Here is a 19770-nt window from a genome sequence, read left to right as displayed (position 1 = left end):
CAACGAGTAAAGAGACTTGCCCGTAACGAGATTGAACAAGGTATCGGGATACCGACGATCGAATCTCGTGCAAGTACTATACCGGTAGACAAAGGAAATTGTATACGAGATTGACTGAATCCTTGACATCGTGGTTCATCCGATGAGATCATCGTGGAACATGTGGGAGCCAACATGCGTATCCAGATCCCGTTGTTGCTTATTGACCAGAGAGATGTCTCGGTCATGTCTGCATTATTCCCGAGCCCGTAGGGTCTACGCACTTAAGGTTCGATGACGCTAGGGTTATAGGAAAAGTATGTACGCGGTTACCGAATGTTGTTTGGAGTCCCGGATGAGATCCCAGACGTCACGAGGAGTTCCGAAATGGTCCGGAGGTAAATATTTATATATGGGAAGTGCCGTTTTGGTCACCGAAAAAGTTTTGGGTGCTATCGGTAACGTACCGGGACCACCGGGAGGGTCCCGGGGGTCCACCAGGTGAGGCCACCAGCCCCAGAAGGCTGCGTGGGCCAAGTGTGGGAGGGGGCCAGCCCCAGGTGGGCTGGTGCGCCCCCCCCCCCCCACCTAGGCCGAAGGCGCGTGGAGAGTGGGAAGGGGGAAAACCCTAGGTCCAGATGGGCCTTAAGGCCCACCCTAGGGCGCCCCCCTCTCTTCCCCCCTTGGCCGCACCCTAGATGGGTTTTGGGGGCTGCCGCCACCCCTAGGGATGGAACCCTAGATGGGGGCGCAGCCCCTCCCCTCCCCCTCTATATACTTGAGGTATTGCGGGCTGCCAAACACATGATTTGATCTCCCTCTTGGCGCAGCCCTACCTCTCTCCCTCCTCGTCTCTCGTAGTGCTTGGCGAAGCCCTACTGGAGTCCCGCACTCCTCCATCATCACCACGCCGTCGTGCTTCTGCTGGACGGAGTCTTCCCCAACCTCTCCCTCTCTCCTTGCTGGATCAAGGCGCGGAAGACGTCACCGGGCTGTACATGTGTTGAACGCGGAGGCGCCGTTGTTCGGCGCTTAGATCGGAATCGACCGCGATCTGAATCGCTGCGTGTATGACTCCACCAATCGCATTCTTGTAACGCTTCCGCTTAGCGATCTTCAAGGGTATGAAGATGCACTCCCCTTCCCCTCGTTGCTAGATTACTCCATAGATTGATCTTGGTGATGCGTAGAAAATTTTAAATTTCTGCTACGATCCCCAACAGTGGCATCGTGAGCTAGGTCTATGCGTATATTCTATGCACGAGTAGAACACAAAGTAGTTGTGGGTGATGATTTGTTCAATTTGCTTGTCGTTACTAGTCTTATCTTGATTCGGCGGCATTGTGGGATGAAGCGGCCCGGACCGACCTTACACGTACACTTATGTGAGACTGGTTCCACCGACTGACATGCACTTGATGCATAAGGTGGCTGGCGGGTGTCTATCTCTCCCACTTTAGTCGGATCGGATTCGATGAAAAGGGTCCTTATGAAGGGTAAATAGAAATTGGCATATCACCGTTGTGGTTTTGCGTAGGTAAGAAACGTTCTTGCTAGAAACCATAGCAGCCACGTAAAACATGCAACAACAATTAGAGGACGTCTAACTTGTTTTTGCAGGGTTTGCTTTGTGATGTGATATGGCCAAAAGGATGTGATGAATGATATATGTGATGTATGAGATTGATCATGCTCTTGTAATAGGAATCACGACTTGCATGTCGATGAGTATGACAACCGGCAGGAGCCATAGAAGTTGTCTTAATTTATTTATGACCTGCGTGTCAACATAAACGTCATGTAATTACTTTACTTTATTGCTAAACCATTAGCCATAGTAGTAGAAGAGGTATCTCTGGGCCTACTCGGTAATTCTTTGGGCGTGCCAAACGTCACAACGTAACTAGGTGACTATAAAGGTACACTGCAGGTATCTCCGAAAGTGTCTGTTGGGTTGGCACGAATCGAGACTGGGATTTGTCACTCCGTATGACGGAGAGGTATCTCTGGGCCCACTCGGTAATGCATCATCATAATGAGCTCAATGTGACCAAGTGGTTGATCACGGGATCACGCATTACGGTACGAGTAAAGTGACTTGCCGGTAACGAGATTGAACGAGGTATTGGGATACCGACGATCGAGTCTCGGGCAAGTAACGTACCGATTGACAAAGGGAATTGTATACAAGATTGATTGAATCCTCGACATCGTGGTCCATCCGATGAGATCATCGAGGAGCATGTGGGAGCCAACATGGGTATCTAGATCCCGCTGTTGGTTATTGACCGGAGAGTCGTCTCGGTCATGTCTGCGTGTCTCCAGAACCTGTAGGGTCTACACACTTAAGGTTCAGTGACGCTAGGGTTGTTGAGATATTAGTATACGGTAACCCGAAAGTTGTTCGGAGTCCCGGATGAGATCCCGGACATCACGAGGAGTTCCAGAATGGTTCGGAGGTAAAGATTTATATATAGGAAGTTAAGTTTCAGCCATCAGGAAGGTTTCGGGGGTAATCAGTATTGTACCGGGACCACCGGAAGGGTCCCGGGGGTCCACCGGGTGGGGCCACCTATCCCGGAGGGCCCCATGGGCTAAAGTGGGAGGGGAACCAGCCCCTAGTGGGCTGGTGCGCCCCTCATGGGCCTCCCCCTGCGCCTAGGGTTGGAAACCCTAGGGGTGGGGGGCGCCCCACTTGGCTTGGGGGGCACTCCACCCCCCTTGGCCGCCGCCCCCTTGGAGATTCAATCTCCTAGGGCCGGCGCCCCCTAGGGGTCCTATATATAATGGGGTGAGGGAGGGCAGACGCACCCGAGCCCCTGGCGCCTCTCTCTCCCTCCCGTGACACTCCTCCCTCTCTCTGAGCTTGGCAAAGCCCTGCCGAGATCACCGTTGCTTCCACCACCACGCCGTCGTGCTGCTGGATATTCATCAACCTCTCCTCCCCCCTTGCTGGATCAAGTTGGAGGAGACGTATTCCCAACCGTACGTGTGTTGAACGCAGAGGTGCCGTCCGTTTGGCGCTAGGTCATCGGTGATTTGGATCACGACGAGTACGACTCCATCAACCCCGTTCTCTTGAACGCTTCCACGCGCGATCTACAAGGGTATGTAGATGCACTCCTCTCTCCCTTGTTGCTAGATGACTCCATAGATTGATCTTGGTGATGCATAGAAAATTTTAAAATTCTGCTACGTTCCCAACAGTGGCATCATGAGCTAGGTCTATGCGTAGTTTCTATGCACGAGTAGAACACAAAGCAGTTGTGGGCGTCGATATTGTCAATTTGCTTGCCGTTACTAGTCTTATCTTGATTCGGCGGCATCGTGGGATGAAGCGGCCCGGATCAACCTTACACGTACGCTTACGTGAGACTGGTTCCACCGATTGACATGCACTAGTTGCATAAGGTGGCTAGCGGGTGTCTGTCTCTCCCACTTTAGTCGGATCGGATTCGATGAAAAGGGTCCTTATGAAGGGTAAATAGAAATTGGCATATCACGTTGTGGTTTTGGCGTAGGTAAGAAACGTTCTTGCTAGAAACCTATAGCAGCCACGTAAAAACTTGCAACAACAATTAGAGGACGTCTAACTTGTTTTTGCAGGGTTTGCTTTGTGATGTGATATGGCCAAAAGGATGTGATGAATGATATATGTGATGTATGAGATTGATCATGCTCTTGTAATAGGAATCACGACTTGCATGTCGATGAGTATGACAACCGGCAGGAGCCATAGGAGTTGTCTTTATTTATTTATGACCTGCGTGTCAACATAAACGTCATGTAATTACTTTACTTTATTGCTAAAGCGTTAGCCATAGTAGTAGAAGTAATAGATGACGAGACAACTTCAAGAAGACACGATGATGGAGATCATGATGATGGAGATCATGGTGTCATGCCGGTGACAATGATGATCATGAAGCCCCGAAGATGGAGATCAAAAGGAGCAAATGATATTGGCCATATCATGTCACTATTTGATTGCATATGATGTTTATCTTGTTTTGCATCTTATTTGCTTAGAACGACGGTAGCTTAAATAAGATGATCCCTCGTAATAATTTCAAGAAAGTGTTCCCCCTAACTATGCACCATTGCGAAGGTTCGTTGTTTCGAAGCACCACGTGATGATCGGGTGTGATAGATTCTAATGTTCGAATACAACGGGTGTAAGCCAGATTTACACACGCAATACACTTAGGTTGACTTGACGAGCCTAGCATGTACAGACATGGCCTCGGAACACGGAAGACCGAAAGGTCGAGCATGAGTCGTATAGAAGATACGATCAACATGAAGATGTTCACCGATGATGACTAGTCCGTATCACGTGATGATCGGACACGGCCTAGTTGACTCGGATCATGTATCACTTAGATGACTAGAGGGATGTCTATCTGAGTGGGAGTTCATTAAATTATCATATGAACTTAATTATCATGAACATAGTCAAAAGGACTTTACAAATTATGTCGTAGCTTATGCTTTAGTTCTACTGTTTTAGATATGTTCCTAGAGAAAATTTAGTTGAAAGTTGATAGTAGCAATTATGCGGACTAGGTCCGTAAACTGAGGATTGTCCTCATTGCTACGCAGAAGGATTATGTCCTTAATGCACCGCTCAGTGAGCTGAACCTCGAGTGTCGGTTGTGGATGTTGCGAACATCTGACATACGCATTTTGATGACTACATGATAGTTCAGTGTGTAATGCTAAATGGTTTAGAATTGAGGAACCAAAGACGTTTTTGAAACATCGCAGAACATATGAGATGTTCCAAGGACTGAAATTGGGATTTTAGGCTAGTGCCCACGTCAAGAGGTATGAGACCTCTGACAAGTTTCCTAAGCCTGCAAACTAAGGAGAAAATCTCAATCGTTGAGCATGTGCTCAGATTGTATGAGTACTACAATGGCTTGAATCGAGTGGGAGTTAATCTTCCAGATGAGATAGTGATGATTCTCCATAGTCATTGCCACCAAGCTATTGGAGCTTCGTGATGAACTATAACATATCAGGGATAGACATGATGATCCTTGAGCAATTCGCGATGTTTGACACCGTGAAAATAGAAATCAAGTAGGAGCATCAATTGTTGATGGTTAGTAAAACCACTAGTTTCAAGAAGGGCAAGGGAAAAGAAGGGATACTTCATGAGACAGCAAATCAGTTGCTGCTCTAGTGAAGAAACCCAAGGTTGAACCAAACCTGAGACTAAGTGCTTCTGTAATGAGGGGAACGATCACTGAAGCAGAACTACCCTAGATACTTGGTAGATGAGAAGGCTGGCAAGGTCGACAGAAGTATTTTGGATATACGTTATATTAATGTGCACTTTACTAGTACTCCTAGTAGCACCAGGGTATTAAAATACCGGTTCGGTTGCTAAGTGTTAGTAACTCGAAATAAAAGGCTACAGAATAAACGGAGACTAGCTAAAGGTGAGATGACAATATGTGTTGGAAGTGTTTCCAAGGTTGATGTGATCAAGCATCGCATGCTCCCTCTACCATCGAGATTGATGTTAAACCTAAATGATTGTTATTTGGTGTTTGCGTTGAGCATAGACATGATTGGATTATGTTTATCGCAATACGGTTATTCATTTAAGGAGAATAATGGTTACTCTGTTTATTTGAATAATACCTTCAATGGTCTTGCACCTAAAATGAATGGTTTATTGAATCTCGATCGTAGTGATACACATGTTCATGTCAAAAGATATAAGATAGTAATGATAGTACCACATACTTGTGGCACTGCCATTTGAGTCATGTTGGTATAAAACGCATGAAGAAGCTCCATGTTGATGGATCTTCGGACTCACTCGTTTTTTGAAAAGATTGAGACATGCGAACCATGTCTATTGGTAGATATGCATGAAGAAACTCCATGCAGATGGATCGTTTGGACCCACTTGATTTTGAATCACTTAAGACATGCAAATCATACCACATGGGCAAGATGACTGAAAGGCCTCGTTTTCAGTAAGATGGAACAAGAAAGCAACTTGTTGGAAGTAATACATTTTGATGTGTGCAGTCCAATGAGTGCTGAGGCACGCAGTGGATATCGTTATGTTCTTACTTCACAGATGATTTGAGTAGATGCTAAGTATATTTACTTGATGAAACACAAGTCTGAATTATTGAAAGGTTCAAGTAATTTCAGAGTGAAGTTAAAGATCGTCGTGACAAGATGATGAAATGTCTATGATATGATCATAGAGATGAATATCTGAGATACGAGTTTGGCACATAATTAAGACATTGTGGAAATTGTTTCACAACCAATACCGCCTGGAACACCATAGTGTGATGGTGTGTCTGAACATCGTAACTACACCCTATTGGATATGGTGCATACTATGATGTCTCTTATCGAATTACCACTATCGTTTATGGGTTAGGCATTAGAGACAACCACATTCACTTTAAATAGGGCACCACACAATTCCGTTTGAGACGACATCGTATGAACTATGGTTTAGAAAAAACCTAAGCTGTCATTTCTTAAAAGTTTGGGGCTGTGACGCTTATGTGAAAAAGTTTTAGGCTGATAAGCTCGAACCCAAAGCGGATAAATGCATCTTCATAGAATACCCCAAAATAGTTGGGTGTACCTCCTATTTCAGATACGGAAGCAAAAGTGATTGTTTCTAGAAACGGGTCCTTTCTCGAGGAAAAGTTTCTCTCAAAAGAATTGAGTGGGAGGATGGTGGAGACTTGATGAGGTTATTGAACTATCACTTCAACTAGTGTGTAGCAGGGCACAGGAAGTTGTTCCTGTGGCACCTACACCAATTGAAGTGGAAGCTTATGATAGTAATCATGAAACTTCGGATCAAGTCACTACCAAACCTCATAGGTCGACATGGATGTGTACTACTTCAGAGTGGTACGTAATCCTGTCTTGGAAGTCATGTTGCTAGACAACAATGAACCTACGAGCTATGGAGAAGCGATGGTGGGCTCGGATTCCGATGAATGGCTCGAGGCCATAAAATCCGAGAGAGGATCCATGTATAAAAGAAAGTATAGACTTTGAAAGAACCACTTGATGGTCGTAAGGCTGTTGGGTGCAGATGGATTTTAAAAGGAAGATAGACAATGATGGTAAGTGTCACCATTAAGAAAGCTCGACTTGTCGTTAAGATGTTTCCCGACAAGTTCAAGGAGTTGACTACGATGAGACTTTCTCACTCGTAGCGATGCTAAGAGTCTGTTGGAATTATGTTAGCAGTTACTGCATTATTTATGAAATCTTGCAGATAGGATGTAAAAAACATTGTTTCCTCGACATTTTCCTTGAGGAAAGGTTGTATGTGATACAACCAGAAGGTTTTGTCAATCCTGAAAGATGCTGACAAGTATGCAAAGCTCGAGCAATCCTTCTAAGGACTAGAGTAAGCATCTCGGAGTTGGAATGTACACTTTGATGAGATGATCAAAGATTTTGGGTTTATACAAAGTTTATGAGAAACTTGTATTTCCAAAGAAGTGAGTGGGAGCACTATAGAATTTCTGATGAGTATATGTTGTTGACTATTGTTGATCAGAAATGATGTAGAGTTTCTGGAAAGCATATAGGGTTATTTGAAAAGTGTTTTTCAATGGAAAACCTGGATTAAGCTACTTGAACATTGAGCATCAAGATCTATAAGGATAGATCAAAAACACTTAATAGTACTTTTGAATGAATACATACCGTGACAAGATTTTGAAGGAGTTCAAAATAGATCAGCAAATAAGGAGTTCTTAGCTGTGTTACAAGGTGTGAATATTGAGTAAGACTCAAGACCTGGCCACGGTAGAAGAGAGAGAAAGGACAAAGGTCGTCCCCTATGCTTTAGACATAGGCTCTACAGTATGCTATGCTGTGTACCGCACCTGAAGTGTGCCTTGCCATGAGTCAGTCAAGGGGTACAAGAGTGATCCAGGAATGGATCACACGACAGCGGTCGAACTTATCCTTAGTAACTAGTGGACTAAGGAATTTTATCGATTATGGAGGTGGTAAAAGAGTTCGTCGTAAAGGGTTACGTCGATGCAAACTTTGACACTAATCCGGATGACTCTGAGTAGTAAACCGGATTCGTATAGTAGAACCGTTATTTGGAATAGCTCCAAGTAGCGCGTGGTAGCTGCATCTACAAGATGACATAGATATTTGTAAAGCACACATGGATCTGAAAGGTTCAGACTCATTGACTAATAAACCTCTCTCACAAGCAAGATATGAACAAACCCCATGGGTGTTGGATTCATTGCAATCACATAGTGATGTGAACTAGATTATTGACTCTAGTGCAAGTGGGAGACTGTGGGAAATATGCCCTAGAGGCAATAATAAAATGGTTATTATTGTATTTCCTTGTTCATGATAATTGTCTATTGTTCATGCTATAATTGTATTGATAGGAAACTCAGATACATGTGTGGATACATAGACAACACCATGTCCCTAGTAAGCCTCTAGTTGACTAGCTCGTTGATCAATAGATGGTTACGATTTCCTAACCATGGACATTGGATGTCATTGATAATGGGATCACATCATTAGGAAAATGATGTGATGGACAAGACCCAATCCTAAGCCTAGCACAAGATCGTATAGTTCGTCTGCTAAAGCTTTTCTAATGTCAAGTATCGTTTCCTTAGACCATGAGATTGTGCAACTCCCGGATACTGTAGGAATGCTTTGGGTGTACCAAACGCCACAATGTAACTGGGTGGCTATAAAGGTGCACTACGGGTATCTCCGAAAGTGTCTGTTGGGTTGGCACGAATCGAGACTGGGATTTGTCACTCCGTGTAAACGGAGAGGTATCTCTGGGCCCACTCGATAGGACATCATCATAATGTGCACAATGTGACCAAGGAGTTGATCACGGGATGATGTGTTACGCAACGAGTAAAGAGACTTGCCCGTAACGAGATTGAACAAGGTATCGGGATACCGACGATCGAATCTCGGGCAAGTACTCTACTGGTAGACAAAGGGAATTGTTATCCTTGACATCGTGGTTCATCCGATGAGATCATCGTGGAACACGTGGGAGCCAACATGGGTATCCAGATCCCGCTGTTGGTTATTGACCAGAGAGATGTCTCGGTCATGTCTGCATTATTCCCGAGCCCGTAGGGTCTACACACTTAAGGTTCGATGACGCTAGGGTTATAGGGAAAGTATGTATGCGGTTACCGAATGTTGTTCGGAGTCCCGAATGAGATCCCGGACGTCACGAGGAGTTCTGGAATGGTCCGGAGGTAAAGATTTATATATGGGAAGTCCCGTTTTGGTCACCGGAAAAGTTTCGGGTGCTATCGGTAACGTACCGGGACCACCGGGAGGGTCCCGGGGGTCCACCAGGTGGGGCCACCAGCCCCAGAAGGCTGCATGGGCCAAGTCTGGGAGGGGACCAGCCCCAGGTGGGCTGGTGCGCCCCCCCCCCCACCAAGGCCAAAGGCACGTGGAGAGTGGGAAGGGGGCAAACCCTAGGCCTAGATGGGCCTTAAGGCCCACCCTAGGGCGCCCCCCTCTCTTCCCCCCTTGGCCGCACCCTAGATGGGTTATGGGGGCTGCCGCCACCCCTAGGGATGGAACCCTAGATGGGTTTTGGGGGCTGCCGCCACCCCTAGGGATGGAACCCTAGATGGGGGCGCAGCCCCTCCCCTCCCCCTCTATATACTTGAGGTATTGGGGGCTGCCAAACACATGATTTGATCTCCCTCTTGGCGCAGCCCTACCTTTCTCCCTCCTCGTCTCTCGTAGTGCTTGGCGAAGCCCTGCTGGAGTCCCGCGCTCCTCCACCATCACCACGTCGTCGTGCTGCTGCTGGACAGAGTCTTCCCCAACCTCTCCCTCTCTCCTTGCTGGATCAAGGCGCGGGAGACGTCACCGGGCTGTACGTGTGTTGAACGCGGAGGCACCGTTGTTCGGCGCTTAGATCGGAATCGACCACGATCTGAATCGCTGCGTGTACGACTCCACCAACCGCGTTCTTGCAACGCTTCCGCTTAATGATCTACAAGGGTATGTAGATGCACTCCCCTTCCCCTTGTTGCTAGATTACTCCATAGATTGATCTTGGTGATGCATAGAAAATTTTAAATTTCTGCTACGATCCCCAACATCTCCCTCTCTAGAAACTATAGACAACTGCCACGGCTCTGCCTATCATTGCAGGCTAGGCAACGAGTCCCCTCATGTTCTGATTGATGCTCCGACGATGGGATGCGTTCTCTGAAGCTAGGTCTCTTGTAGTTGGAGGTTGGTTCCCGATAGCGCCACTGTGATGGCGATGACGTCACCGTGCGATTCAAGAAAGTTTCCTTGACTTTAGTCCGCTTCATCGGTAACATAGAGGAGGGTGTGGGGGTCTCTCGGTTGCTGCTCTTCTATAGTTGTTGATCTGGATGTATTGCATGTGGTCTTCAAAGGCACCTTTAGGTGGGGTAGATGGCGGTGCTTCTCCTTCTATCGTCGACCCTCGACTAGCTCTGGCATCGTCTAGGAGCCCTTGAGGTTAAGTCTCACCGATATTTATCGTTGGATTTGCAGTAGTCATTCAGTTCTTGTGTTATTTTCTAGAATGATAATTTATTTTTCAGATCATTGTCGCCGACATTTGTAGTTTCATATCAACGACCCCATGAACAATGTGTCAACAATGTTTCTCTGGCTTCGTGTCAAGAGACGACATTGAGTTTTGCTCGCAATGTGCGCGCCGCCGAGTGCAGGAGGAAGACATAGTCGATCTCCCCCAAAACATATGTGTAATTTAATATTTATTTAAGGATGGTCTTGTAATGTTTGATGAGTGATGGGCCCATGCCATCTAATTTGTCCCATTATATTGGGCTATCCACGACACACCCCATGTTAATATCTTTCGACGACTTTGATGCTGCAGAAAACCGTGGATGTAATATCTCGCTTATGACGAGACCTGCGTACCCTCTTCAGATGGCGACATGAGATGGACCGACCGATTAGCGAGATGGGTCAACCCCAATGGCGGTTTACAATTTCTTCACATGCATTTGACATTTTTCAAATGCTTGATTAAGATTATTTTTCAAGTAATTTATGGAAACATTTTTGTAATATAGTCCCTCCGTCCCAAAATGAGTGTCTCAAGCTTAGTACAATTCTATACTAAAGTTAGTACAAAGTTAAGACACTTACTTTTGGGACAGAGGAGGTATTTATTAAGAATATTTGAAAGTATAAATGAAAGTAAAGAAAAAATAAACAAAGATAGAAAACAACTAAAAAGAGGCCCTGGCCTCCCGCTCGCCTAGCGGGCCCATTTAGGGACGCGCCTTGCACAAGAGCGCACTAACTCTCGCTACAACCGAGTTCCGGGATTGTCTGTCTGGATTCCTTCGACAATGATCATTATTCAGCTGGACCTACGAGCCTTTAGTAGGGACGTGCGGCTCAAATCCCCGTCTGCACACAACTAACATATTAAAACAGTATATTCTTTCTTCTGGTGATACAAAACAATATATTCATGTGCTAAATATATTGGGAAATAGTGCCTACATATTATATATGTCAATAACATATTTTCAAAACGCGCAAACATTTTCTGAATATGATGATTTTTTAATGCTACCAATATGATTTAAAAGAGACACGGTATTTTTTCACTATTTTAAAAAACCATTAAAGTATGCTGAGCATTTTGAAATATGTAAATTAAATACTTTCCATTTTCGAAATATAAATAAAAGTATAATAAAAAAATAGGACGGCCGCTTGCAAGCCCAAGCTCCTCCGCATTTGATGGGCAATTTCTTAAGTGCCAAGGGCGAGCGGTTTTGGTAATCCGTATTTCATGCTTCGCAAATACTATATCTCACTTATAGTGAGTGTTCCTACGGTCTCGCCTTTAGCATATACACCCCTCCTACAGTAGTGGGCCACCCCATTTTTCGTCTATTTTTTGTTCGCGATTTTGATGTAATAGTTTCTTCAGGCTTTTTTCTTTGTGTTTCCTATTTAGTTTTCCTTTAGTTCGTCTTTCTGTTTCTCTTTTTTTTGAACGGTTTTCTTTAGTAATATGTTTTTTCATCAGTTTTTTTCTTCTTTCATGAATTTCACTGTTCTTTCTTTTTTTTTCTTTTTCTTCGTCTTTCTTTGGTTCTTTCTCGGTTTTCATGGAATTTTTTTTTCTGTTTTACGTTCTTCTTTCATTTTCCTTTTTTCCTTCCTTGGTTTTCATATATTTTCTTTTTTTAGTTTCTTTATCGGTTCAAATAATGGTCAACTTTATTTACACATTTTAACATTTTTCAAATGTTTGATTTAGATTTTTTAAACACAAGCTTAACCTTTTTTTAATACATGCTCAAGAGTTTCATGTACACATTTTTAACATTTTTAAATGCTTCATTAATATTTTTCAGTTCCAAGATTAATATTTTTTAATGCATGATAACATTTACATTTAACATTTTTAAATCCTTGATAAATATTTCTTTCGAATGCAAAATAAATTGGTTTTTCATGAGTTATCAACATGTTTTCTATATACATTTAATAATTTGCAAATGCCTGATAAACATTATTCAACTACAAGTTTAATAAATAGTCACCATGTTTTTATATGCATTTAACATTTTTAAATAATTGATTAGTATTTTTTATACATGTTGTTGGGCCTCCAAACGAGGAGGTTTGTAGGACAGTAACAACTTTCCCTCAAGTGGATGAACTAAGGTTTATCAATCCGTGGGAGACGTAGGATGATGATGGTCTCTCTCAAACAACCCTGCAACCAAATAACAAAGAGTCTCTTATGTCCCCAACACACCCAATACAATGGTAAAACATATAGGTACACTAGTTCGACGAAGAGATGGTGATACAAGTGGTATATGGATGGTAGATAAATGTTTTTTGAAATCTGAAAATATAAAAACAGCAAGATAACTAATGATAAAAGTGAGCACAAACGGTATTGCAATGCATGGAAACAAGGCCTAGGGATCATACTTTCACTAGTGCAAGTCCTCTCAACAATAATAACATAATTGGATCATATAACTATCCCTCAAAATGCAACAAAGAGTCACTCCAAAGTCACTAATAGCAGAGAACAAACAAAGAGATTATGGTAGGGTACGAAACCACCTCAAAGTTATTCTTTCCAATCAATCCGTTGGGCTATTCCTATAAGTATCACAAACAGCCCTAGAGTTCGTACTAGAGTAACACCTTAAGACACAAATCAATCAAAACCCTAATGTCACATAGATACTTCAATGTCATCTCAAGTATCCGTGGGTATGATTATACGATATACATCACACAATCTCAGATTCATCTATTCAACCAACACATAGAACCTCAAGAGTGCCCCAAAGTTTCTACCGGAGAGTCAAGACGAAAACGTGTGCCAACCCCTATGCATAGATTCCCAAGGTCACGGAACCCGCAAGTTGATCACCGAAACATACATCAAGTGGATCAATAGAATACCCCATTGTCACCACAGGTATCCCACGCAAGACATACATCAAGTGTTCTCAAATCCTTAAAGACTCAATCCGATAAGATAACTTCAAAAGGAAAACCCAATCCATTACAAGAGAGTAGAGGGGGAGAAACATCATAACATCCAACTATAATAGCAAAGCTCGCGATACATCAAGATCGTGCCACCTCAAGAACACGAGAGAGAGAGAGATCAAACACATAGCTACTGGTACATCCCTCAGCCCCGAGGGAGAACTACTCCCTCCTCGTCATGGAGAGCGCCGGGATGATGAAGATGGCCACCGGAGAGGGGTTCCCCCTCCGGCAGGGTGCCGGAACGGGTCTAGATTGGTTTTCGGCGGCTACGAAGGCTTCTGGTGGCGGAACTCCCGATCTATTGTGCTCCCTGAAGTTTTTAGGGTATATGGGTATATATGGGTGGAAGAAGTACGTCGGTGGACCTCCGGGTCGTGGGCAGCCCGGGACTCTCTTGGTCCATCTCCGATACTCCATGGGCTTCTTCTGGTCCAAAAATAAGTTCCGTGAAGTTTCAAGTCAATTGGACTCCGTTTGATTTTCCTTTTCTGTGATACTCTAAAACAAGGAAAAAACATAAACTGGCAGTGGGCTCTGGGTTAATAGGTTAGTCCCAAAAATATTATAAAAGTGTCTAATAAAGCCCATAAACATCCAAAGCAGATAATATAATAGCATGGGACAATCAAAAATTATAGATACGTTGGAGACGTATCAGTTCGCCGACGTTTGGCACGGCCAGGATTGGGTTGTTCACAAAAGGGTTTTTATTTCCTCCAGTACGGCTGTTGTCGCGTCCGTCCACTCGAAGTGATCGGTTCACCATAGAAGACGATAGAGTGGCAGTGCCCGTTCTCCCAATCTGGAGATAAAGCGGCTTAGAGCTACCACGCAACCCGCGAGCTTTTGGACTTGTTTAAGGTCAGTCGGCGTAGCCGATTGTGACAGAGCTTGGATTTTGGCTGGATTTGCTTCAATTCTGTTGGGAATATAGCTACCAGATGTAACCCGCCCAGGAGGGGCCGGGTCAACCCCAATGGCGGTTTACAAAAGAAGCCCAGTAATATAGCTACCAGATATAACCCGCCCAGGAGGGACCGGGACTCTGTAGGCCGCCAGGCGTCAAACCATGTATATAAGGGGACGACCCAACGGCGGCTTAGGACAAGAAACAACAACTCGAAGCCAGGCAAAGCGGATTCGCTCCCTGGTCATCGAAACCTCAGCAATTCCAAACCCAACTAGACGTAGGCTTTTACCTTCATCATAAGGGGCCGAACTAGTATAAACCTCTCGTGTCCTTTGTCCCGATTAACCCCTTTAAGCTTCCTAGTTGCGATGGCCCTATGACTAAGTCCTTTTGCTAGGACATCTGCCGTGACAATTCCACGACAGTTGGCGCCCACCATGGGGCCAGCGCACGGTGGATTTGAGTTCTTGAAGGGCAACTTCGAAGGGCTCAAAGGATACGCTGTGGGCCGGATGACCAAGAGTCGTCACGGCAAGCTCTACATCAACGATGAAGGCTGGGGCCCCGAGACCGGCTCAATTGAGTACGGGTACCGGGTCCCCTTCGGCGGAATTCATGTCTTCATCGGCCGGATCGGCGAATCGGGCCCTGAGCCGGACGTCTGCACCAACATCATCGAGACGGCTCAGCGCGCGAGATCCGCCCGGGCCTAACCCGCCGTAAAGCGTGCCTTCATGGGTTGCATCCATGGAGGTGAGTTTTCTGAAGGATCCGTGGATGGCGGTGAGATGGCCATCTGTTCCGATGGTGAGTCATCCTCAGGCGAGACAGATTCTTTGTATCAGGTACAAAATGGCGTACTTGGGGGCTGTTCCATGGCAGCAGTATTCCGGACCTCTCTGAGCCGCCAAATCGAGCCAGAGTTTTCATGGCTGGCACTCAACCCGGGCAGAGCTCTACGGCTACGGCAGCAGTAACCACCGGGTCGGCAGCAGCCGGGTCAGGAGACCCCGCGCGCCCCCTGGCTCAGATGCTAATGGACCTCATGGATAAGTTGACGGCTCTATTGACTGTTGTGGTGGAGCCGGTGGATAAGGCTCAGCATGACGCGGAGGTGGAACGGGTACGTGAAGAGATGGCACAGGCCAAGGAAAATTTAGCAGCAGAAGAGGTCAGGATGGCCGCGGAGCGGGCGGCTTTGGACGCTCGTGCTCAGCAGCTTCAAGCGGAGACTTTCCGGCTCTCGGTGGATCTGAACGCGTCAAACGAGGTCATAAGGAGAAGGCACCAGAAAACTCAGTCACGTCTGCCTCTGACGTACGATCCTAGGAACCTTTTCCACACACCCGGGGCTGGTCCAAGTAACCCGTTGGAGGCAAGCCGGATCACGACACCCAGGGCCGGGGCGCCGGTTCAGCCGCGGGCCATGGAACCACCTCGTATGAATACTGCTCCGCCTCATTATACACTAATACCACCGGGTCACTTTTCCAATCCTTTGGAGAATCTCATTGCTGCGTCGACTTGTTTGGTGGCTCTCCCGATGGAAGGTGACTCTCCAACAGCAATCGAAACACAAAGGGTGAGAGAACTTCTTCAAACGGCTCTGGCGCAGCAGGATGCGTACTCTTACAGTCGAGACAGAATCCATTCAACCCCTCGCCCAAGCCGGAGCCCGAGCTATAGCAGGCATATGGACTTAGCCGCTATGTCGAGCAACGCTCAATGCCGTAACCAACCGCGCAGGCATGAGCCGGCACAGGGTGGAGCCCTTAACTTGGTGGATCAGGAGAGGATACGTCAAGAGGCTGAGCGGGTGGTTCAACTGGCAGCTGAGAAAGCGGCTCATCGGGCTTTTCCGGCTTATCCGGCAACCTCTGTTGAGGCAGGAGTAGTCACAAGAACAGGAGGTGTCCCTTGCCTGGTGCTGGCTATACATAATGAGCGCTTGCCAAAAGACTTCAAGGGGCCTCGTAAGGTGCCTAATTACATGGCCGACTTGCAGCCTGGGGCCTGGATTGAAAGTTATGAGATGATGATGGAGCTGTTGGAAGTCAGCAATGCAGCAATGGCTAAGTATTTCACTATGATGTTGGATGGAATGGCTCGCACTTGGTTGAAAGGATTGCCCCCCAATTCCATCGGCTCATGGGCGGAATTAAAGGCCCGGTTCATTCAGAACTTCAAGGACACATGTAAACAACCTATGTCAATCATGGACCTGACTAATTGTAAGCAAAAGGAAGGTGAGTCCATGACCCATTGGGTGTGCCGGGTCAAGGAGATAATACATTCATCTGATAAGATGGATGCCGGCTCGGCAGTCTTAATGTTGGACAAAAATTGCCGTTTTGAACCTCTGAAGCAGAAGCTGGGGCGGCTCAAGCGTGACTGCAATGACATGGGCCACTTGATGGCGGCCCTGGTCAAATATGCCGATTCTGACAGTACCAAGGATCCCGTGTCTGATGAAGAAAAAGCAGGGAAGGGAAAGAAGAACGGCAACAGCAAGGGTCACCAACATAACCCGGCAAATCAAGGAGGTAATAAACATAAGGCTGACGAGTTTGTGGCTAACACGAGTGCACAGGGCAACAACCAACGACGCAAGGGTAGGCAACCCCCTCGGTTAGGCGGGTCAGGTCCCACCCTCGAGCAACTACTGAATGAACTTTGTCTAAGACACAACACCCGGGAGAAGCCAACTAGCCATCTGTGGAAGGACTGTACGATCATGAAGGCATTTAAAAATTCCAACATGTTTAATGGTAGCCACGGACCTGGCGGCGGTTCAGGCGGAGGCGGCTTTCAGGGCCCGGGCGTCAGGTCAGGCAGAAGCGGTTTTCACGGTCAGGGCCATCCGGGTAACCATGGTGGCTATAATCAGCAACCCGGCCAAAATAACCAGCAACAACAATCCGGGTATTAGAGTAACCCAAAACAGTTGAATGGTGGGCAGTACCACGTGTTTACCACTAGTTTATACAAGAGGGACCAGAAGCTTCATAAGAGGGTTGTCAATGCCGTTGAGCCGGCGATTCCATGTTATTTGAGGTGGTTAGAACAGCCTATTGTGTGGAGCAGAGAAGATCACCCTCCCCGGGTTGATAATCTGGATCACTTGGCCTTGGTGGTGGCACCTCAGGTTGGTGGATATAAGTTCACTAAGGTGCTCATGGACAGAGGCAATAGCATCAACATCCTCTATTATGAGACGTTTCGTCGGATGGGGTTGACTGATAAGAGTCTTAAACAATCCAACACTATTTTTCATGGTGTTATCCCTGGTAAGTCAGCATACCCAGTTGGTAAGATTGAACTGGAAGTAGCCTTTGGGGATGAATATGATTCCAGGGCTGAGAAGTTAACTTTTGAAGTGGTTAAGATCAAAAGCCCGTATCATGCTCTGTTTGGACGGCTGGCTTACGCCAAGTTCATGGCTCGACCGTGTTATGTATATCTGCATCTCAAGAGGCCGGGTTATAAAGGCACCATTATAGTACATGGAAGCCGGAAAATAGCCCTAGAATGTGAAGAAGGTGATGCCGCTTATGCTGAGTCTGTTTGTGCGACAGAGGAATTGAAGTTTTATAAAGACAACGTTGACCCAGCAGACATGACGTCTTTAAAGAAGCCAACTACGGAGGATGAACCAGTGTTGAAATTCAAGTCAGCTGATGACACCAAAATGGTTGATTTGTGCCTGGCGACTCATCCAAGCAGTTCATCATCAATGCCAACTTGGATCCAAAATAGGAAAGCGCGCTTATCGAGTTCATCCATGAGAACCAGGACATCTTTGCATGGAAACCTTCTGACATGCCGGGTGTCCCAAGAGAACTCGTTGAGCACACTCTTAATATTGATCCGAAATTTAAGCCGGTTAGGCATTGTCTTCGACGGTTTAACAAGGAACAGCGCAAGGCCATCGGAGAAGAGGTCGCCCGGCTCTTGGCGGCCGGGTTCATTGTGGAAGTTTTTTTTACCCAGAGTGGTTGGCTAACCCGGTGCTTGTACTCAAGGATAACGACACCTGGTGTATGTGTGTGGATTACACTGATTTGAACAAAGCTTGTCCGGCTGACCCTGTTGCTCTCCCTCGTATTGATCAGATCATTGATGCTACGGCGGGTTGTGAGCGTTTGAGTTTTCTGGATGCCTATTCAGGTTACCATCAGATCAAGATGGCAGTCAAGGACCAGGAGAAGACAGCTTTCATCACTCCGTTTGGAGCCTTCTGCTATGTATCTATGCCTTTTGGGCTTAAGAGTGCCCAGGCGATTTATCAACGATGTGTGCAGAATTGCCTTCACAATCAGATTGGGCGTAATGTTCATGTTTATGTGGATGATATAGTGGTGAAGTCTAGAAAAGAGGAAACCTTGGTAACAGATCTGAAGGAGACATTTGATAACCTCCGGGTCTACAAGATGATGCTTAACCCAGCCAAGTGTGTTTTTGGAGTCCCAGCTGGCAAACTCTTGGGTTTTTTGGTGTCTAGCAGAGGTATTGAAGCTAACCCAGAGAAAATTAAAGCAATCACATCTCTGGCCAAACCGGTGTGCATCAATGACGTTCAACGGCTGGCAGGTCGCGTCGCTACCTTAAGCCGGTTAGGGGAGAAGGCAATGCCTTTGTATCAAATGATGAAAAAGGCAGATGACTTTGTCTGCAGTGACGCTGCTAACTCTGCTTTTGAGGATATGAAGAAACAGCTCGCTGAGCCACCGGTTCTAGCTGCTCCGGTTGAGAAAGAGCCGTTGTTATTATATGGAGCTGCTAACTCACATGTTGTCAATGTGGCCATTGTTGTGGAGCGCAAGGAGGCTGGCAAAGAACATCCGGTCCAATGGCCAGTTTACTACGTCAGTGATGTGTTGATTGTATCTAAACAAAGATATCCACATTGACAGAAGCTCGTTTATGGGGTGTTCATGGCAAGCCGGAAGCTCAAACATTACTTTCAGGGTTGATACGTCCATTTTGCATCATGCTTTTATATCGATATTTATTGCATTATGGGATGTTATTACACATTATGTCACAATACTAATGCCTATTCTCTCTTATTTTACAAGGTTTACATAAAGAGGGAGAATGCCGGCAGTTGGGATTCTGGGCTGGAAAAGGAGCAAATATTAGAGACCTATTCTGCACAGCTCCAAAAGTCCTGAAACTTCACGGAAGACGTTTTCAGAATATATAAAAAATACTCAGCGGAAGAAGTTCACCAGGGGGGCACACCCTACCCACGAGGGTAGGGGGCGCGCCCTACCCCCTGGGCGCGC

Source organism: Triticum aestivum, chromosome 1A (genome assembly GCF_018294505.1).
Source record: "Triticum aestivum cultivar Chinese Spring chromosome 1A, IWGSC CS RefSeq v2.1, whole genome shotgun sequence".
Classification (NCBI taxonomy): Eukaryota; Viridiplantae; Streptophyta; class Magnoliopsida; order Poales; family Poaceae; genus Triticum; species Triticum aestivum.
Note: the sequence above shows the minus strand (reverse complement) of the source record.